The following is a 22,004-nucleotide window of genomic DNA, read 5'->3' on the forward strand; positions in this document are numbered from 1 at the left end:
CCGAAAGAACGCTGGATGCAGGACAGGCCAGTAGCTCAATTGCATACTGTGCAAGCTCTGGCCAGTGATCCATCCTCAAGACCCAGTAAGCCAGAGGATTTTCAGTGGGAAAGGTGTCCAAGTCTGACCTTGCCCCTAGGTATTCCTGCACCATGTAAATTAGACGCTGGCGATGGGTGCTGGAACCAATCATACCTTGGGGCTGCGGACTAAAAAATTGTCTGAAAGCATCAGTCAGACGGCCACCTTCTCCACTGCTCCTTCTGACTGATGCCTCAGCAACACGTTGTCCAGGACCAGGAGTTTGTGACCTCCCAGTCTCTGGGAACGCGTTGCACAGAGCTTTCTGCAAGGCCTCCCGGAGATGTGTCATCCTCTGCTCCCTCTGCGATGGCAAGATAAGGTCGGCAACCTTACCCTTGTACCGTGGATCAAGGAGAGTGGCCAGCCAGTAATGGTCCCTCTCCTTGATCCGAAGAATACGAGGATCCTTCCGCAGGCTTTGCAGGATCAGGGAGGCCATGCAGCGTAGGTTAGCTGAGGCATTCGGTCCGGAGTCCTCTGGGTCACTAAGGACAACATGATCCGCAGCTACCTCCTCCCAGCCACGTACAAGTCCACGTGTTTCTTGGGACTGTAAATCATCCCTATAAGACTGCTGCTGCTGATGCTGATGCTGAGTGCCAGCCTCCACCTCCATGCTGACACAATCATCCTCCTCCTCCTCTTCCTCCTCCTCACCCTCTTCCTGTGTGATGGGTGGCACAGCAGGAACACTGTCTGGATAAAGGGGGCCTTGAGAGGCAAGGAAGTCCTCCTCTTCCTGCCTCTGTTCTGCCTCAAGTGCCCTGTCCATTATTCCACGCAGCGTATGCTCCAAGAGGTGGACAAGAGGTACAGTGTCACTGATGCATGCACTGTCACTGCTCACCATCCTTGTGGCCTCCTCAAACGGTGACAGGACAGTGCATGCATCCCTGATCATGCCCCACTGGCGTGGGGAGAAAAAACCAAGCTCCCCTGACCCTGTCCTGGTGCCGTAGTCGCACAGGTACTCATTGATGGCCCTCTGCTGCGTGTGCAGCCGCTGCAGCATGGCCAATGTTGAGTTCCATCTGGTGGGCATGTCACATATAAGGCGGTTCTTGGGCAGGTTCAACTCCTTTTGGAGCTCAGCCAGCCGAGCACAGGCATTAAATGATTGGCGGAAATGCACACAGACTTTCCTGGCCTGCTTCAGGACATCATGTAAGCCGGGGTACCTGCCCAAGAACCGCTGCACCACCAGGTTAAGGACGTGAGCTACACAGGGCACATGGGTCAGTTGTCCCTGTCGGAGGGCGGAGAGGAGGTTGGTGCCATTGTCGCAAACCACCATTCCTGGCTTAAGCTGGCGTGGCGTCAACCACCTCTCGGCCTGCCCCTGCAGAGCTGACAAAACATCCGCCCCAGTGTGGCTCCTGTCCCCCAAACAAACCAGCGCAAGCACGGCATGGCATCGTTTTGCCTGCGTACTTGCGTAGCCCCTGGAACGCCTACGGAGCACCGCTGGTTCTGAGGACAGAGCACTGGAAGAGGCCATGGAGGAAGAAGAAGAGGAGGGGGTGGAGGAGAGAGGTGTGTCACAACCAATAGTAGCATTTTGGAGGCGTGGTGGCGGAACAACCTCCAACACTACTGCACCTTGTCCTGCATCCTTCCCAGCAGCCAGAAGAGTGACCCAATGGGCCGTGAAAGACAGGTAACGTCCCTGTCCATGCCTGCTGGACCATGAGTCAGCGGTAATATGCACCTTACCGCTGACCGCCCTGTCCAGCGAGGCAAGGACATTGCCTTCCACATGCCGGTAGAGAGCCGGAATCGCCTTCCGTGAGAAAAAGTGGCGTTTGGGGACCTGCCACTGAGGAACCGCACATTGTACAAACTCACGGAAGGGGGCCGAGTCTACCAACTGAAAAGGCAGCAGTTGAAGTGCTAGCAATTTAGCCAAGCTAGCATTCAACCGCTGGGCATGTGGATGGCTGGGAGTAAATTTCTTCCGCCGGTCCAGCAGCTGGGGCAGGGACATTTGCCTGCTATAATCGGACGTGGATGTACCACTAGCAGAGTTCCCGGAAGCACTTGGCTGTGACACACCTAATTCTACACCTTCATTCCTCTCAGAGCAGGTTTCAGAGAGGACTGAAGCTCTAGTGGGGTTGGAGATGCCAGCTGATGAGGAGCAAGGAGAGGTCCGCTTTGTTCTTTGGTGTGGGTCTTTGAGGTACGCTTGCCAACGAGCTGCATGGCAGGTCAACATATGTCTGGTCAAGCATGTGGTGCCCAAGCGGCTGATGTTTTGGCCACGTGAGATACGCTTGAGACATATGTTGCAAATAGCAGCGGTGCGATCTGATGCACTCGTCTCAAAAAAGGCCCACACCAAAGAACTTTTAGAATAACGCGCAGAGGAAGCGCTCTGCGCAGGCGGAGCTCTGCGGTGTGATTCAGTCGGCGTGCTGCCCCTAAGCTGGCCCCCGGAGGGCATCCTGCCTCGTTGGACATGTGCCTCCTCCTCCTCCTCCTCCCTCCTTCCAGGCACCCACGTGGAGTCAGTGCCCTCATCATCCCCTCCCTCTTCATCGCTGTAGCAAACCTGGCAGTATGCTGCAGCTTGTGGAACATGACTGCCAGATCGCTGTGCTTCTTGAGCATCCTCTCTCTCTGCGCTCACGCTACTGCCTTCCTCTAGCTGAGTGTCATCATCAGAGCCCACCAAACACTGGGCATCCTCCTGGAGCATGTACCCAACACTGTGCTCAAAGAGTTCAGGAGACTCCTCAGGAGGACATGGTGGGTCTAGGGAAGGAGTCACTGATGATGACATTGAGAGGAGGGAAGACGATGCGTTGGCAGCTGCTTTGCTACTACCCTGAGACTGGGTGAGAGAGGATGAGGAGGATGAAGAGGGCTTGGTCATCCACTCTACCAAGTCGTTGGCATGTTGCGGTTCAACATGTCCAGCTGCAGAAAAGAAGGACAAGCATGTCCCATGGCCACGTGCTGATGACAATGCACCGCGTCCACGACCAGCACTGTTGTCTCTAGACACAGAGCCTGCTTGCCCTCTTTTATCGGCTCGCGCCTGTCTGCCTCTCCTTGCTGGCCTTCCAGACATGGTAATGGCCTGAAGGGAGTTGGGTAAAACAGTAGTTGGGTAGTTTATATTGTGCTGTAGGCACACAACACCCACTAACTCCTGCAGATGCCTTTTTTATAGAACAGCAGAGTTAAAGGGGTATATACAGATGTATACTGTGCTGTGCTGGAAGCACATACAACTTCCAATAACTCCTGCAGATGACAATTGGGCCCAAATAGAGAACAGCTATGTAGGTGGATTATAGCGGAATGTACTGGGTACAGAGCACGCAGACAGCACGCACTATCTCCTGAGTGACACTACTGACTGCAAGCTCTATTGTTAAAGATGGACCACTAGCTATATAGGTGAGGTGAATATCACGGTGTATACTGCGGTCAGGGCACGCAGACAATAACCAGAAAACAGCAGAGTTAAATGGGTATATACAGATGTATACTGTACTGTGCTGTGCTGGAAGCACACACAACTTCCAATAACTCCTGCAGATGGCAATTGGGCTCAAATAGAGAACAGCTATGTAGGTGGATATAGTGGTATGTACTGGGTACAGAGCACGCAGACAGCACGCACTAACACTACTGACTGCAAGCTCTATTATTAAAGCTAGATCACTAGCTATATAGGTGAGGTGAATATAGTGGTGAATACTGCGGTCAGGGCACAGACAGTAACCACTACACAAGAGCAAGATAGTAAATCAGCCAAAAACGATTGGTGTGTAACTGTGTTGAAGGTACACAGAACACCCACTGCTTCAGATGCTAACTAACACACTACACGAGGCCGCCTCAAAGGCGGCCTTATATAGTGTGGGGCGTGCACTACACAGCCTGAGCTATGATTGGCCACAGGCAGGATGCTCATCCCTATCACTGACAAACCTTTCTTTCGGAAGCAAAAGAAACATGCCAGACCATTCTGTTTTTAAAGAGGTGGAAACAAAAATATTCCATCTGCGTTTTAGTTTCTCCTGTTACTGCGCTGAACAAGACTGTGAGGTGCTGTTAAAACTTTGCTCGGCTTACCAAAAGGACATCCAAAAGAATCAAGATAGTCAATATAAGGCATCAAGAAATGTTACAATTTGAGAGAAAAGAATTGCAAAATGATTTTTCTTTAGAATAGGACATTGGCAAACAGGCATATTAATTATTACTACTTGATTTCTACAAGTAGTTTACATTGGATTTTGACAAACATGTTCACAATTTGTTGAAGGAATAGTGATTCAAATGTTGCTGAAATCTTTGCTTTGTCAAGGTAGGATTATACTTTCAGGGATCATTTCTGTAGAAGGGAAAGGGAGAAATGTGCTCGAAAGTGTCCACACTCACCTTCCACGATGATGAATTTTAGGGTTCTTGTCTCATTAAGACTGCTGTGGGTAGTGCTGCTCTCTGCAGATGCTGCCACCATTTGATGACTTGGTCATCTTTGTTGATAGGAAGGTGGCTGGCAGGAACTCATTCAGAGTGGTTGTTTGAATGCTAAATGTCTATTTTTGTTTCAAAAACAGCTGAGTTTGGATGTTTGTGTTTTGGTCTTTTTTGAAAACTATGCTTTTTTTTTTTTTGTAATTGCCATATGGAAAGGAGAAAAAATGACATTATACTTCTATGTGGGAAGATTATTTGCAGTGTGATACGCAGTAGCTGCCAATGTTTTTCCTTTGGCTTCTGTGCTTGGAGGAATTGCGAAACTGAAACCACGCTCACGGAACCCAAGGAAAAATTATGGTGCTTTATATGTTAAAAAGATAAAGAAAATACTGTCATCACTGACAAACCATTCTTTCGGAAGCAAAAGAAACATGCCAGACCATTCTGTTTTTAAAGAGGTGGAAACAAAAATACTCCATCTGCATTTTAGTTTCTCCTGTTACTGCGCTGAACAAGACTGTGAGGTGCTATTAAAACTTTGCTCGGCTTACCAAAAGGACATCCAAAAGAATCAAGATAGCCAATATAAGGCATCAAGAAAAGTTACAATTTGAGAGAAAAGATTTGCAAAATTATTTTTCTTTAGAATAGGACATTGGCAAACAGGCATATTAATTATTACTACTTGATTTCTACAAGTAGTTTACATTGGATTTTGACAAACATGTTCACAATTTGTTGAAGGAATAGTGATTAAAATGTTGCTGAAATCTTTGCTTTGTCAAGGTAGGACTATACTTTCAGGGAATGTTTCTCTAGAATGTAAAGGGAGAAATGTGCTCGAAAGTGTCCATACTCACCTTCCACGATGATGAATTTTAGGGTTCTTGTCTCATTAGGACTGCTTTTGGCAGTGCTGCTCTCTGCAGATGCTGCCACCATTTGATGACTTGGTCATCTTTCCTGATGGGAAGGTGGCTGGCGGGAACTCATTCAGAGTGGTTGTTTGAATGCTAAATGTCTATTTTTGTTTTAAAAACAGCTGAGTTTGTAAGTTTGTGTTTTTGTCTATTTTGAAAACTATGCTTTTTTTTTTTTTTTTTTAGTAATTGCCATATGGAAAGGAGAAAAAATGACATTATACTTCTATGTGGGAAGATTATTTGCAGTGTGATACGCAGTAGCTGCCAATATTTTTCCTTTGGCTTCTGCACTTGGATGAATTGCGAAACTGAAACAACGCTCACGGAACCCAAGGAAAAGCTATGGTGCTTTATATGTTAAAAAGATAAAGAAAATACTGTCATCACTGACTAAGCATTCTTTCGGAAGCAAAAGAAACATGCCAGACCATTCTGTTTTTAAAGACATGGAAACAAAAATACTCCATCTGTGTTTTAGTTTCTCCTGTTACTGCGCTGAACAAGACTGTGAGCTGCTGTTAAAACTTTGCTCGGCTTACCAAAAGGACATCCAAAAGAATAAAGATAGACAATATAAGGCATCAAGAAATGTTACAATTTGAGAGAAAATAATTGCAAAATTATTTTTCTTTAAAATAGGACATTGGCAAACAGGCATATTAATTATTACTACTTGATTTCTACAAGTAGTTTACATTGAAGGTTGACAAACATGTTCACAATTTGTTGAAGGAATAGTGATTAAAATGTTGCTGAAATCTTTGGTTTGTCAAGGTAGGACTATACTTTCAGTGATCATTTCTGTAGAATCCAAAGGGAGAAATGTGCTCGAAAGCGTCTGTACTCACCTTCCACGATGATGCATTTTAGGGTTCTTGTCTCATTAGGACTGCTGTTGGCAGTGCTGCTCTCTGCAGATGCTGCCACCATTTGATGACTTGGTCATCTTTCCTGATGGGAAGGTGGCTGGCAGGATCTCATTCAGAGTGGTTGTTTGAATGGATCATTTCTGTAGAATGCAAAGGGAGAAATGTGCTCGAAAGTGTCCATACTCACCTTCCACGTTGATGAATTTTAGGGTTCTTGTCTCATTAGGACTGCTGTTGGCAGTGCTGCTCTCTGCAGATGCTGCCACCATTTGATGACTTGGTCATCTTTCCTGATGGGAAGGTGGCTGGTGGGAACTCATTCAGAGTGGTTGTTTGAAAGCTAAATGTCTATTTTTGTTTCAAAAACAGCTGAGTTTGCAAGTTTGTGTTTTGGTCTATTTTGAAAACTATGCTTTTTTTTTTTTTTTAGTAATTGCCAAATGGAAAGGTAAAAAATTACATTATACTTCTATGTGGGAAGATTATTTGCAGTGTGACACGCAGTAGCTGCCAATGTTTTTCCTTTGGCTTCTGCTCTTGGAGGAATTGCAAAACTGAAACAACGCTCACGGAACCCAAGGAAAAATTATGGTGCTTTATATGTTAAAAAGATAAAGAAAATACTGTCATCACTGACAAACCATTCTTTCGGAAGCAAAAGAAACATGCCAGACCATTCTGTTTTTAAAGAGGTGGAAACAAAAATACTCCATCTGTGTTTTAGTTTCTCCTGTTACTGCGCTGAGCAAGACTGTGAGGTGCTGTTAAAACCTTGCTCGGCTTACCAAAAGGACATCCAAAAGAATCAAGATAGCCAATATAAGGCATCAAGAAATGTTACAATTTGAGAGAAAAGAATTGCAAAATTATTTTTCTTTAGAATAGGACATTGGCAAACAGGCATATTAATTATTACTACTTGATTTCTACAAGTAGTTTTTTTTTACTAATTCTTCTTTATTAAAAATTTTTAAACACAGAATAACAATGGTTTTCACAGTTCACAAAAATATTCGTTTCATTCATAAGAAATACAAAGGCGAAACTGTGCACAACCCTCAGGTTGCCACAGGTTCGCCTGACAATTTTTCCCCTGCCCACCCACCCAACCCACCCCCCCTCTTCGAACACACACTGCTGGTACCAGCCTCCCCAATCCTGGTTGGCCGGTTAGAGGATGAAGGGCGCCGGTCGATACAGAGAGGAAAAAGAAAAAAGAAAAACGGAACAAGAAGCGGACAAGAGGCCCCCCCATCCCCCCCGGGGGCACCCCCTTAAGGAGGCCCACGGGGGGGGGGCAAAAAGGGCCCCCTGCCCTGAGCCAGCCAGGCCGATACTAGGGTCGCCCCTCGGCGGACTTGTCCAGGGGGTAGCCCATGTCGATCAGCCAAGGTTTCCATAGTGCCCCGAATTTTTTAAAATTGTTTTGTTTTATAAACATTGCTCTTTCACACCAGATTGTGTAGTTAATTGTGTTAACCCAATGTTCAAGTACAGGGGGATTTTTAGCTTGCCAATTTATTGCTATCAGCCGTCTAGCCTGGTACAAACACCTTAATACGGACATCTTAGTTGGAGGGGAGATTATACCCTCCTCCAAGATCCCCAGTAAACAAGTCCTGGCCTCTGGTTTCAGGGCGGTCTTAAAAATCCTATTTATTCTGTGTGCAATTCCTATCCAATACCTATACAATTTGGGGCATTTCCATACCATATGATAGAGATCCCCCGATGCCCCGCATCTAGGGCAGTCGTCTCCAGGTTTTCCACCCATTTTCCACATCTTATGGGGGGTGTAATATGCCCTATATATAAGGAGCAAATGAGGCACTCGCTGTGATGGAGATATAGATACCAAACTCCCCTGTTCGAAGACCTTATCCCATTGTTCCTGGGTTATCGGCCCCACATCCCCTATCCACCCCCTCCTACTCTTGTCAGGGCCCTATCCCTTCAGGATCCTTTCCCTAATCTTTATATATAGCCTAGAAATCTGGCCTTTTGCTTGCCTTCGGTCCATAAGTCCCTGGAGCAAGGGGATTTCAGTCCTCTCAATCGCGAGTGACCCATATTGGGCTTGAATTCCATGTCTCAACTGTAAATATTTGTAGAATGACTTGTTGGAGATACCAAATTCCAGTCTAAGGTCTTCAAAGGATTTCATAACATTCCCTTCATATAGTTGCACCAGCTTATTAATCCCTTGCCTTTCCCATTCTAGAGATCTATCTATATTATTTAATTTAAGTTTCCATTATACCATAGAGGGGTGTAAACGGTCACTCCCACTTATCCCATAGACTGTTTTACTATCTGCCACACCTTCCTCATTAGTGCGTTGGTAGGGCATCTATGAGCAAATTAATTGGCCTCCAGGACTTCAACTAATGACTTATGGGGTGCCCCAGCTATCATCAGTTTATGATTTGGGGACCCTCCCTCCTGGAGCCCAGCCCCAGCTAAGTGCTGGAGCTGGGCAGCCAGGAAGTATGATCTCAAATGGGGTATGGCCACTCCTCCCCCCGCGACGGGAAGCTGCATCGTCTGCAGCCCAATCCGAGCATGCCTCTTCTTCCAGATTAAATCCCGAAAGAGCGATTCCATTTTTTTGAACCACTTCTGGTTGATCCAGGTGGGAGAGTTGTGTAAAATGTATAATATTTGTGGCTGCCAGATCATTTTAATTAAATTGCAGCGCCCCGCCACGGATAGAGGAAGACCACACCAACTATTGACTTTCTGTTTTAATTTCATCAATAATGGTGCTAAATTTTCATTGACGTACTGATTTACTTCTCCAGAGATCCAAACACCCAAATACTTCAACCTGGGTACCACCTCTAAACCTGCAATTATAGGTGGCAGTTGGTCCCCGGGTCTAGTCAATGGCAGTAGAGCTGATTTGCTCCAGTTGATCACCAGACCAGATTGTTGCCCAAACTCCCCCATCATCTGCACAACCCTATTTAGAGTAGAGTTCATGTCTCCAATAAAAAACAGAACATCGTCTGCGAATAAGGCGATTTTGTCTTCCACTACTCCGCGTCGGAATCCCTGGGTGTCCGGGCATGATCTTGCCAGGACAGCCAGGGGTTCCATGGCCAACACGAACAAAAGGGGAGACAACGGGCACCCCTGTCTTGTTCCCCTCTCCAGCTGGAACACTTCAGAAAATTCAGTTCCCAGCTTCATTTTTGCCCTGGGCTTATTTTAAAGTAATTTTATCCATTGGGTGAATAGAGGACCAAAGCCAAACCTCTCCAACACTCCCCACAGGTAGCCCCATTCCAGGCTATCAAAAGCCTTAGTAGCATCTAAGGCTAGAATAACTGCCGGCCCGTCGTTATCCCTGGGTGTTTGAATATTAAGAAAAACTCTTCTGATGTTAGTGCTGGTTGCCCTGCCCAAAATAAAACCCGACTGGTCTGGGTGTATTAGTTTATGAATGTGTTTATTTAGGCGGGTTGCCAGGGCCTTGGCTAGTATTTTAATGTCGGTACACAACAAGGATATTGGCCGATATGATGAAACCTCCTGTTGATCCTTCCCCTCCTTGAGTATTAGGGTGATATTGGCCTCCAGCATCGAGGCGGGAGTTCACCCACCTCCAATGCATGGTTCAATGTCTCCAAGAGTTCCGGCAATAGCACTTCACCATAGCGCTTATAGATTTCTAGAGGAAACCCATCTGGGCCTGGAGATTTATAGTTGGGCATTTCAGCCACTGCATTTTTTAGCTCCTCCAACGTGAGTGGTAGTTCGAGGCTCATTTTATCCTGTTCTGATAGTGATGGGATTGTTGTTTGATGTAAGAAGTCAGTAGCTAGGCTGCCATGGTCTCGTGTAGCTGATTTATATAAGTTGTTATAATAGTCATGCAGTACCTTCATGATCGCAGGGGGGCTGGAAACGAGATCGCCATTTGGCGACTTAATCACCTGGGCTATTGTAGGGGAGCTGTTAGTTTGGACCAATAGGGAGAGAGTTCGACCCACCCTCTCCCCTTCGCCAAAATAATGTTGGCGTTGAAATATATGCCTATTCTCTGCTTTTTTTAAGAGTGCCATTTTATAAACTTGTTGACTATCCAGCCATTCCTTCTGCCTACTGGGTAATGGGGCTTCTATACATGCTCTCTCTGCCTGAGTAACATTGTTTCTTATTACCATCTCCTGTTCTCGAGTTTTCTTCTTGGTTATTACAATTTGCTGTATTAGTATGCCTCTGATATAGGCTTTTAGGGAGTCCCAAACTATTCCGGGTGTGGCTGTACCCTTATTGATTTGGAGAAATTCCCAGATCTTGTCCAAAGGAGGGCTTGAGCTACCAATTAGCTCCAGCCAACCGGGGTTTATCCTCCACTCCCCTGGGCCAGTTCTATCTCCCGTACTCACAGTAATGGACAGGGGGGAATGATCTGAGATCCCCCTTGCACCGTATTCTATCTCCTGTACCAACCCTGACGCCTCCTTGTTCCCGAGAACCATATCAATTCTTGATAGGGTATAGTGAGTACTGGAGAAGCAGGAATACTGTCTCTCGTGAGGATATCGCATTCGCCATAGATCACTCAGTCCTATTTCTGATAAAAATCCCTGCAGTCGCCCTGTTCTAGCCCCATCAAGGTTAGGGAATCTATCTAGGCTTCTATCTAGTGTTTCGTTGAAATCGCCTAGTACTATCCACGGGACTCCTGGTTTGTCCAGGCTAAACGCCAGTAGTTTATACATGACCTCCAGTTTGAAAGGGGGGGGTATGTAAATATTGGCTAAAATATAATATTGCCTGCCAATCAAACCATATAGGAAAACAACTCTCCCCTCCTCATCAATAGAGGACTCCTTGCATAGAAAGTCCGTACCCCTCCTAACAAAAACACTCACTCCCCTTGAATATGACGTATGGAAGGAATAGTAGTATGCCTGGAATTTCCGGTTGTTTAGCTGCAGGGGTTAAGTGCGTCTCCTGAAGGAAGAGCAAGCCAGGGCCTCCCCTCTCAGTTTCCAACATAACCGCAGCTCTCTTTTTTAAATCTCCCAAGCCCCTTACATTCCATGAGATGATACTCACTCTGCTCATAGACATTGATGGTTGCTAAATCGGCTGGGGATAGGAGGAGGGGGAGGAGGGAAACCCATCCTCCCTCGATGGGCCTCCCCGCCCCGCCTCCCCCACACACCCCCTCGTCCACCATTCCTCCCATACCCACAGTGTGTGTTCGAAGTTGAAACTCCCCCCATCCCCCCTGCGCACCCTCCCACCCCTGCCCATCTGGGCATCTCCTAGGGGTCTCTATTGTGGCCCACGTACTCCAAAATACCCAAGCTCTCCACTCCCCCCTCCCCCCGCCAGCCCAGCCTCCCAAGGTCTGGGATCAGTATCTAGATATCGCAGCCTTTTATGGCTTCAATTAATCCCCCCTCGATCAAAAGGAGGGGAAAATAGGAACAACAGCAAAGCAAAAAGAAAGAGTATTTGGGGGGGGGGGTGCTGTCAATCAGAAACCCATCCCCAACAACTTATATTTAGATCATGCAGTGTAACCTCTTATTTCGTGTCTATCATTCTGGGCCAGGTATTCACACCTGCCTATCCTATCTATTAAACCCCCACCTGCCTGGCCTATCTATTTATCCCCCACCTCATACGTGAATAAAAAAAAAAAAAATGTATTGCTTTTATATCATGGTCATGTCATACTAAGGTCCCCCTCTCCCCCTATCCCATAATAAATACTCGTGTCTAGCGTAACATACATTATCAATTAGCTTCGCTATTTGTGGATTCAGACTATATAATTCATTTTTTTTTCTTTTTCCCCCTTTTTCCCCCTTTCCCCCCCCCCCCCAAAAAAAAGAAAAGCGTATATAACGTTATTGTGTCCTATTATAATCTCCCTATCTCATAGTAAGTGCTCATATGTGGCATGGCATACATTGTCAATTAGCTAGCAAGTATTTGTGAGTTCAAACTTTCTAAAAAGTGTAGGGGAGAGAAAGAAAAAAAAAAAAAAAAAGGGGAAGGGGAAAGGCCCCCCAGGGAACCCAATCATTGCGTCTCTAGGAGACATAGGCAGTCATGGTGACGTCTACATACCCTTTCACCTCCCTCCCCACACTAGGTACTATCAATGGCACAACACGCCCCAACCTGCATTCAAGTGCTCAATATTTCTAGCCATAGTTCCCAAAAAAGAAGAGAGAAGAAAGAAAGGAGAGAGAAAAGAAAGGGGAAGAAAGAGAGAAAAAAAAAAAAAAGTGGGAAACTCCCCTCTGCAACCCCTCCCCTCTTCGCCCCCCCTAAAGGCCCTCCCCAAGGGCAAGACACTACTAGATAATTCTACAAAGTTCCTTTCTGCTCCTCCAGCCAATTTGCGGCTTCCATGGGAGAATTAAAAAACAAAGTTGAACCCAGGGCAGACACTCGCAGGCGAGCAGGGTACAGCAATGCATAAGTTATCTTATGTTTTTGCAAGGTGCGTTTTATGGGGATAAACTCAGCTCTCTGTTTCTGTAAGTTAAATGAAAAATCTGGATAGAATGATACTCTAGTCCCTTTATAGAGAATGTCCCCTAGTTCTCGAATCCTTCGCATTAAAGTCATTCGATCGTTGTAGTTGACGAACTTCAAGATCAGTGGCCTACAGCGTTCCCCTGTTGGCCGAGGTCCAGGGGGGACTCTGTGGGCCCTTTCAATGGAGAAAAGGGGTGAGAAAGGGGTGTCTTCCAATAGCTCCTTAAACCAGTTCTCCAAAAAAGTAGTAGGGTTAGGGCCCTCACTTCCCTCTGGCAGACCGATTAAACGCACATTGTTCCTGCGATTTCTATTGTCCATATCGTCTAATTTCGACGCCTGCATAGTAATTTGTTTCTCAAGTCCTATTATTTTTCGTTGTAGGGGAAAGAGCTCATCCTCCACCGTACTTAGTCTTCCCTCGAGTGCGGTCGTTCTACCGACAGTATTGCTCAACAATTGGCTCATAGAGTGAAGTTCACTTTTGATATTGCTTAGTTGATTGTCAATACCTGAAATGAAGTCCTTACATTCGTTAACTGCCTGCAGTATCTCTCGCAGCGTGGGTTCGCTAGTCCCCATCTCAGGGGGTGCCGGCAGATCCACAATGCTATGTGAGACCTTACCCTCACAAGGAGGTAGGTTGTTCGCTCTGCTTTCCAAAGCTGGAGTAACAGGGTTAGAAGCCGAGTAGCTAGCACTTCTCCTATCTCCAGTCGAACCCTGCGATTTTGTTTGCCCTGCTAGAGAGTGGTGGCCTTTCCTGCCGGGGGAGGTCGCATGGGCAAATCTTTCAAGTTTTGCTGCCGCGGAGGCTTGGTTTAATTTCTCCTTGGCTGCTCTTGTTTAATGGTTCCCCTCCCCATATAGTACATCCTCCGTGGCTCTTTTACTAAGCATTGTAATTTCGATGTAATATTGGCAAGACCGCCAGTGCAAAAATGTAGTAATATATAGCAATAAACCAGGGTATGCAGCGGCAGCTCTGCAGTCAGTGCGGCAGTCAGGGCAATGTAGTTAAGCGTCTTTAACTTAGAGCTCCAATATATCGGCCCCTAAGGGGGGGGTGAGAAAAAAAAAAAAAAAAAGAGCGTTTTCACCAAGGCAGGGGTTACAGAATCGTTTTCCTGCACTTAAATATTTAGCAATATCTGTGCTCCCCCACCTCCACCTCGCCCCCCTGGGTTACCGTTCGCCTGGGCTGGTGCACCAGGCTCTTCTGTGTCCAGGCGCTCCGCTGGTCCTGTCCAGGACTGTCATAAATTTATGCAGGCATAGGGTGCATCACTCGAGCCATATTATACTGTAGGGGCTTGCACGAGTATTTTCCCCCGTCCAGCGTTGGTAAGAGCAGCCACGCTCGTCAGGGTCCCCTGTCGGCTCGAACCAGCCCTCTTCCGGCTTGTCCTCGGGCGGTTTCGGAATCTCGCAACAGCCCGAGGCAACAGCGGGGACTCCTTCGGGTACCTTCGGCTGTCTCCGGAGCCGTAAGCAATAGCTGACGTAGTCGCCCCAGATCCTGTGAGACTCGATGGAAAGCTGGGGCAGCGGCGTTTAGGTAGCAGAAAGGCTGGTTACACACGCGGCATACTTTTCCCAATCAAGGGAGGCGGAAGGCGGTACGGGTGGAGAGCCCAGGCATTCAAGTCCTACTCTCGCTCACACTCACACGCCTCCATTCCGGCCACACCCCCTCCGAGCTTAGCCATTCTTCGTTCTACAAGTAGTTTACATTGGATTTTGACAAACATGTTCACAATTTGTTGAAGGAATAGTGATTAAAATGTTGCTGAAATCTTTGCTTTGTCAAAGTATGACTATACTTTCAGGGATCATTTCTGTAGAATGCAAAGGGAGAAATGTGCTTGAAAGTGTCCATACTCACCTTCCAGTGTAAGTACAGAGTAAAAAAATGTTTTTTTGTGCGTTGCGCTGCTGGATTATATATGTCCTGGATGGGGGGAGTGAAGAGGGAAAAAAAGGGGGGGGGGGAAACGCTATAGTTAGTGTGTATAGCGGATTTAGGGTTTTCAAGTCTGCTTTTCCACAGAGTTTTGCAATCCTTGCTGGATATGTTAGTAAATGTAGCAAGAGTAATAGGTAGCTGACAGGATCATAGGTTATAGTCCAGTAGTTGTGAAAATAGCCATAGAAAGGGGAAGATTTCTTTAGCACAGGCAGGTAGGCGGCATGTTCAAGGGTAGAAGGTACCTTGTAGAAGATATATAAAGAGAAGAAAAAACAGCGCCAATCTTAGATTGGCGCTGTTTTTTCTTCTCTTTATAGTCACCTTCCACGATGTTGAATTTTAGGGTTCTTGTCTCATTAGGACTGCTGTTGGCAGTGCTGCTCTCTGCAGATGCTGCCACCATTTGATGACTTGGTCATCTTTCCTGATGGGAAGGTGGCTGGCAGGAACTCATTCAGAGTGGTTGTTTGAATGCTAAATGTCTATTTTTGTTTCAAAAACAGCTGAGTTTGATAGTTTGTGTTTTGGTCTATTTTGAAAACTATGCTTTTTTTTTTTTTAGTAATTGCCACATGGAAAGGAAAAAATGACATTATACTTCTGTGTGGGAAGATTATTTGCAGTGTGACACGCAGTAGCTGCCAATGTTTTTCCTTTGGCTTATGCGCTTGGAGGAATTGCAAAACTGAAACAACGCTCACGGAACCCAAGGAAAAATGATGGTGCTTTATATGTTAAAAAGATAAAGAAAATACTGTCATCACTGACAAAGCATTCTTTCGGAAGCAAAAGAAACATGCCAGACCATTCTGTTTTTAAAGAGGTGGAAACAAAAATACTCCATCTGCGTTTTAGTTTCTCCTGTTACTGCGCTGAACAAGACTGTGAGGTGCTGTTAAAACTTTGCTCGGCTTACCAAAAGGACATCCAAAAGAATCAAGATAGACAATATAAGGCATCAAGAAATGTTACAATTTGAGAGAAAATAATTGCAAAATTATTTTTCTTTAGAATAGGACATTGGCAAACAGGCATATTAATTATTACTACTTGATCTCTACAAGTAGTTTACATTGGAGGTTGACAAACATGTTCACAATTTGTTGATGGAATAGTGATTAAAATGTTGCTGAAATCTTTGGTTTGTCAAGGTAGGACTATACTTTCAAGGATTATTTCTGTAGAATGCAAAGGGAGAAATGTGCTCGAAAGTGTCCATACTCACCTTCCACGTTGTTGAATTTTAGGGTTCTTGTCTCATTAGGACTGCTGTTGGCAGTGCTGCTCTCTGCAGATGCTGCCACCATTTGATGACTTGGTCATCTTTCCTGATGGGAAGGTGGCTGGCAGGAACTCATTCAGAGTGGTTGTTTGAATGCTAAATGTCTATTTTTGTTTTAAAAACAGCTGAGTTTGCAAGTTTGTGTTTTGGTCTATTTTGAAAACTATGCTTTTTTTTTTTTTTTTTTTTTGTAATTGCCAGATGGAAAGGAAAAAAATGACATTATACTTCTATGTGGGAAGATTATTTGCGGTGTTACACGTAGTAGCTGCCAATATTTTTCCTTTGGCTTCTGCACTTGGAGGAATTGCGAAACTGAAACATCGCTCACGGAACCCAAGGAAAAATTATGGTGCTTTATATGTTAAAAAGATAAAGAAAATACTGTCATCACTGACAAACCATTCTTTCGGAAGCAAAAGAAACATGCCAGACCATTCTGTTTTTAAAGTGGTGGAAACAAAAATACTCCATCTGTGTTTTAGTTTCTCCTGTTACTGCGCTGAACAAGATTGTGAGGTGCTGTTAAAACTTTGCTCGGCTTACCAAAAGGACATCCAAAAGAATCAAGATAGCCAATATAAGGCATCAAGAAATGTTACAATTTGAGAGAAATTAATTGCAAAATTATTTTTCTTTAGAATAGGACATTGGCAAACAGGCATATTAATTATTACTACTTGATTTCTACAAGTAGTTTACATTGGATTTTGACAAACATGTTCACAATTTTTTGAAGGAATAGTGATTCAAATGTTGCTGAAATCTTTGCTTTGTCAAGGTAGGACTATACTTTCAGGGATAATTTCTGTAGAATGCAAAGGGAGAAATGTGTTCGAAAGTGTCCATACTCACCTTCAATGATGATGAATTTTAGGGTTCTTGTCTCATTAGGACTGCTGTTGGCAGTGCTGCTCTCTGCAGATGCTGCCACCATTTGATGACTTGGTCATCTTTCCTGATGGGAAGGTGGCTGGTGGGAACTCATTCAGAGTGGTTGTTTGAAAGCTAAATGTCTATTTTTGTTTCAAAAACAGCTGAGTTTGCAAGTTTGTGTTTTGGTCTATTTTGAAAACTATGCTTTTTTTTTTTTTTTTTTTTAGTAATTGTCAAATGGAAAGGTAAAAAATGACATTATACTTCTATGTGGGAAGATTACTTGCAGTGTGACACGCAGTAGCTGCCAATGTTTTTCCTTTGGCTTCTGCTCTTGGAGGAATTGCAAAACTGAAACAACGCTCACGGAACCCAAGGAAAAAGTATGGTGCTTTATATGTTAAAAAGATAAAGAAAATACTGTCATCACTGACAAACCATTCTTTCGGAAGCAAAAGAAACATGCCAGACCATTTTGTTTTTAAAGTGGTGGAAATAAAAATACTCCATCTGCGTTTTAGTTTCTCTTGTTACTGCGCTGAACAAGACTGTGAGGTGCTGTTAAAACTTTGCTCGGCTTACCAAAAGGACATCCAAAAGAATCAAGATAGCCAATATAAGGCATCAAGAAATGTTACAATTTGAGAGAAAATAATTGCAAAATTATTTTTCTTTAGAATAGGACATTGGCAAACAGGCATATTAATTATTACTACTTGATTTCTACAAGTAGTTTACATTGGATTTTGACAAACATGTTCACAATTTGTTGAAGGAATAGTGATTCAAATGTTGCTGAAATCTTTGCTTTGTCAAGGTAGGACTATACTTTCAGGGATTATTTCTGTAGAATGCAAAGGGAGAAATGTGCTCGAAAGTGTCCATACTCACCTTCCACGATGATGAATTTTAGGGTTCTTGTCTCATTAGGACTGCTGTTGGCAGTGCTGCTCTCTGCAGATGCTGCCACCATTTGATGACTTGGTCATCTTTCCTGATGGGAAGGTGGCTGGTGGGAACTCATTCAGAGTGGTTGTTTGAAAGCTAAATGTCTATTTTTGTTTCAAAAACAGCTGAGTTTGCAAGTTTGTGTTTTGGTCTATTTTGAAAACTATGCTTTTTTTTTTTTTTTTAGTAATTGCCAAATGGAAAGGTAAAAAATGACATTATACTTCTATGTGGGAAGATTATTTGCAGTGTGACACGCAGTAGCTGCCAATGTTTTTCCTTTGGCTTCTGCGCTAGGAGGAGTTGTAAAACTGAAACAACGCTCACGAAACCCAAGGAAAAATTATGGTGCTTTATATGTTAAAAAGATAAAGAAAATACTGTCATCACTGACAAACCATTCTTTCGGAAGCAAAAGAAACATGCCAGACCATTCTGTTTTTAAAGAGGTGGTAACAAAAATACTCCATCTGTGTTTTAGTTTCTCCTGTTACTGCGCTGAACAAGACTGTGAGGTGCTGTTAAAACTTTGCTCGGCTTACCAAAAGGACATCCAAAAGAATCAAGATAGCCAATATAAGGCATCAAGAAATGTTACAATTTGAGAGAAAAGAATTGCAAAATTATTTTTCTTTAGAATAGGACATTGGCAAACAGGCATATTAATTATTACTACTTGATTTCTACAAGTAGTTTACATTGGATTTTGACAAACATGTTCACAATTTGTTGAAGGAATAGTGATTAAAATGTTGCTGAAATCTTTGCTTTGTCAAAGTATGACTATACTTTCAGGGATCATTTCTGTAGAATGCAAAGGGAAAAATGTGCTCGAAAGTGTCCATACTCACTTTCCACGATGATGATTTTTAGGGTTCTTGTCTCATTAGGACTCCTGTTGGCAGTGCTGCTCTCTGCAGATGCTGCCACCATTTGATGACTTGGTCATCTTTCCTGATGGGAAGGTGGCTGGTGGAAACTCATTCAGAGTGGTTGTTTGAATGCTAAATGTCTATTTTTGTTTCAAAAACAGCTGAGTTTGCAAGTTTGTGTTTTGGTCTATTTTGAAAACTATGTTTTTTTTTTTTTTTTGTAATTGCCACATGGGAAGGAAAAAATGACATTATACTTCTGTGTGGGAAGATTATTTGCAGTGTGACACGCAGTAGCTGCCAATGTTTTACCTTTGGCTTATGCGCTTGGAGGAACTGCAAAACTGAAACAACGCTCACGGAACCCAAGGAAAAATTATGGTGCTTTATATGTTAAAAAGATAAAGAAAATACTGTCATCACTGACAAACCATTCTTTCGGAAGCAAAAGAAACATGCCAGACAATTCTGTTTTTAAAGAGGTGGAAACAAAAATACTCCATCTGTGTTTTAGTTTCTCCTGTTACTGCGCTGAACAAGACTGTGAGGTGCTGTTAAAACTTTGCTCGGCTTACCAAAAGGACATCCAAAAGAATCAAGAAAGCCAATATAAGGCATCAAGAAATGTTACAATTTGAGAGAAAAGAATTGCAAAATTATTTTTCTTTAGAATAGGACATTGGCAAACAGGCATATTAATTATTACTACTTGATTTCTACAAGTAGTTTACATTGGATTTTGACAAACATGTTCACAATTTGTTGATGGAATAGTGATTAAAATGTTGCTGAAATCTTTGGTTTGTCAAGGTAGGACTATACTTTCAGGGATTGTTTCTGTAGAATGCAAAGGGAGAAATGTGCTCGAAAGTGTTCATACTCACTTTCCACGATGATGAATTTTAGGGTTCTTGTCTCATTAGGACTGCTGTTGGCAGTACTGCTCTCTGCAGATGCTGCCACCATTTGATGACTTGGTCATCTTTCCTGATGGGAAGGTGGCTGGAGGGAACTCATTCAGAGTGGTTGTTTGAATGCTAAATGTCTATTTTTGTTTTAAAAACAGCTGAGTTCGCAAGTTTGTGTTTTGGTCTATTTTGAAAACGATGCTTTTTTTTTTTTTAGTAATTGCCAGATGGAAAGGAAAAATATTACATTATACTTCTATGTGGGAAGATTATTTGCAGTGTGACACGCAGTAGCTGTCAATGTTTTTCCTTTGGCTTCTGCGCTTGGAGGAATTGCGAAACTGAAACAACGCTCACGAAACCCAAGGAAAAACGATGCTGCTTTATATGTTAAAAAGATAAAGAAAATACTGTCATGCCTCAGAGGAATCCCAGAAACTGAAGTGGACCTTATCCCCACAGTGATCCGCCTGTTTAAATCTCTTTTGCCTGACCACAAATCCGCGGCTTTTAAATGTGATCGCATTCACAGAGCCCTCCGACCGAAGCCTCCTGCTGACAAGCCACCAAGAGATATCATCCTATGCCTTAAAGATTTCCTGGTGAAGGAGGAGATCCTACGTGCTGCTAGAAACAAACAGCGTATTTTTCTTGACATCACCCAAATCCAGATCTTCCCAGATGTCTCACCCGCCACCCTGGAGAGACGTCGATCGCTTAAAGAAATCACCTCTGCACTCCAGTCGGCGCGTATTCGGTATAGATGGGGCTTCCCGTTTAGACTGATTGTTCCTCATAATGGCAGCACTTACTCGGTGTCTACGCTTCAGGAAGGACAAGATTTGCTGGTAAAACTGGGACTCCTGGACGCTGCGGATGTTCGGAGACCCCCGCTGACCCCAAGACCGGCTCCCATCTGGCAAACACCACCATCTCGGAGGGACAGGAGGCAGATTCGTTATGGGGCTGGTGAGCTTAACGGGGGAAGTCCTCGCTGACGACCTCTTCTCCTATGTGCTCCCCCTTGACATTACTTCCTCGATGGCGCTGGATGCGGGTATGCTCCCCACTTTCCCTCTACTCCCGTAATTGCGGCTCCATGCTGGTGTCCCTCCGCGCTGCGACATGCTTCTCCCCCCCAGCAGCATACCTACACAGTTTGTTTTACCTACCTTCTCTCGTTAGAGCAAGCTGGGACTGAGACCTTGGTGTCTCGAAGTTACCTTTGGGTTTTTTTTTCTCAGGTTGTAGGTCTCTCTCAGGGACTCGGGTCCCGACGGTTATCTTTTTATTGTTGTCGGACCCCCTGTCAACCTGACCCCCCTGTTATACGTTTTTGACCTGGACTCTACGTGTTCTGGATTATGACTGAGCTCAGGGGTTTTGGTTTCTTGGAAAAGTTTTTTCCTCACATTTCTATGTTTCTCCCCTACTTCATTTTTTCTTTTCTATTTTTCTTCTCCCCCCACCCTATTTTAGGGGGTCCAGCACTTCTTATATATTCTCTTTCTTCGCAATGTTATATACATTGCTGTGTTTTATCATGCTTGATGTGGATTGTGCTATGCATATATGTATTTCTTAGCAGGTTGATGGCTGCGCCCCTATCTGCTCTCCCTTATTTTGGTCCGCCTCCATCTATTTTCCCCGATTTGTTGTCTGATAATTGGGGCTTCCCGTCTGATCGCTCCCTCTGTCCCTCTTTATGGCAATTACATGTGTGTCCCATAATGTTAAGGGGTTTAACTCCCCCACCAAAAGACGCAAGGCGTTTGACTTTTTCAAGGGGGTAAATGCTAAAATACTCCTCCTCCAAGAAACCCACTTCTCCCATAACTCTCACCCTAAATTTTTTCATAGGAACTTTCCTCAGGCGTTCTTCTCTCAGTACCACTCTAAATCTAGGGGCGCAGCCATTTTCCTGCATTCCTCCTTTCCTATGGAGGTGAAACGTGTCTATAAAGATGTTGACAGTAGATATGTTATTATCAAGGGTTCGATACATAACAGGGAACTGACTATTGCAAGTGTGTATGCCCCTAATGATGCCCTTGCTGTTTTCTTTAAGTCCTTTTTCTCGAAATTGGCCTCCTTCCACTCCCCTCACCTGCTTGTTGGGGGGGATTTTAATTTGGTTGCTAATCCAAACTTAGATCGCTCTTCCCACGCCCCCCTCACTAGGGCCTTCCCCAAATCACTTACCCACGGTCTCTTAGAGTGTCAACCCGTGGATACCTGGCGTGCACATAATGTAGGGGTTCGGGAGTTTACTTTCTACTCCCACCCCCATAACAGTTCGGCCAGGCTGGATTACATCTTT

The 22,004-nt window shown here is 44.4% G+C and overlaps 8 non-coding genes and 2 pseudogenes across 8 annotated transcripts; all 10 read left to right on the top strand.

Moving 5' to 3' along the window:
* Positions 1 to 4,407: 4,407 nt before the first annotated feature.
* LOC143984971 (small nucleolar RNA U3) lies at positions 4,408 to 4,622 on the top strand. Its single transcript, XR_013275297.1, has one exon. It is a non-coding gene; the product is annotated as a small nucleolar RNA U3 (small nucleolar RNA).
* Positions 4,623 to 5,312: 690 nt separating this feature from the next.
* LOC143985257 (small nucleolar RNA U3) lies at positions 5,313 to 5,527 on the top strand. Its single transcript, XR_013275538.1, has one exon. It is a non-coding gene; the product is annotated as a small nucleolar RNA U3 (small nucleolar RNA).
* A 696-nt stretch (positions 5,528 to 6,223) lies between these two features.
* LOC143985161 (small nucleolar RNA U3) lies at positions 6,224 to 6,438 on the top strand. The gene has a single exon (XR_013275459.1). It is a non-coding gene; the product is annotated as a small nucleolar RNA U3 (small nucleolar RNA).
* Positions 6,439 to 6,646, top strand: LOC143985276 (small nucleolar RNA U3; annotated as a pseudogene).
* Positions 6,647 to 15,072: 8,426 nt separating this feature from the next.
* On the top strand, positions 15,073 to 15,262 carry LOC143985281 (small nucleolar RNA U3; annotated as a pseudogene).
* Positions 15,263 to 15,951: 689 nt separating this feature from the next.
* On the top strand, positions 15,952 to 16,166 carry LOC143985131 (small nucleolar RNA U3). The gene has a single exon (XR_013275432.1). It is a non-coding gene; the product is annotated as a small nucleolar RNA U3 (small nucleolar RNA).
* A 697-nt stretch (positions 16,167 to 16,863) lies between these two features.
* On the top strand, positions 16,864 to 17,078 carry LOC143985233 (small nucleolar RNA U3). Its single transcript, XR_013275518.1, has one exon. It is a non-coding gene; the product is annotated as a small nucleolar RNA U3 (small nucleolar RNA).
* A 697-nt stretch (positions 17,079 to 17,775) lies between these two features.
* LOC143984927 (small nucleolar RNA U3) lies at positions 17,776 to 17,990 on the top strand. The gene has a single exon (XR_013275259.1). It is a non-coding gene; the product is annotated as a small nucleolar RNA U3 (small nucleolar RNA).
* A 693-nt stretch (positions 17,991 to 18,683) lies between these two features.
* LOC143984508 (small nucleolar RNA U3) lies at positions 18,684 to 18,898 on the top strand. Its single transcript, XR_013274895.1, has one exon. It is a non-coding gene; the product is annotated as a small nucleolar RNA U3 (small nucleolar RNA).
* Positions 18,899 to 19,588: 690 nt separating this feature from the next.
* Positions 19,589 to 19,803, top strand: LOC143985135 (small nucleolar RNA U3). The gene has a single exon (XR_013275436.1). It is a non-coding gene; the product is annotated as a small nucleolar RNA U3 (small nucleolar RNA).
* The last annotated feature ends 2,201 nt before the right edge of the window (positions 19,804 to 22,004 follow it).

This window comes from Lithobates pipiens, unplaced genomic scaffold (genome assembly GCF_037356315.1).
Source record: "Lithobates pipiens isolate NorthernLeopardFrog02 unplaced genomic scaffold, aLitPip1_a1.2 Scaffold_16, whole genome shotgun sequence".
Lineage (NCBI taxonomy): Eukaryota > Metazoa > Chordata > Amphibia > Anura > Ranidae > Lithobates > Lithobates pipiens.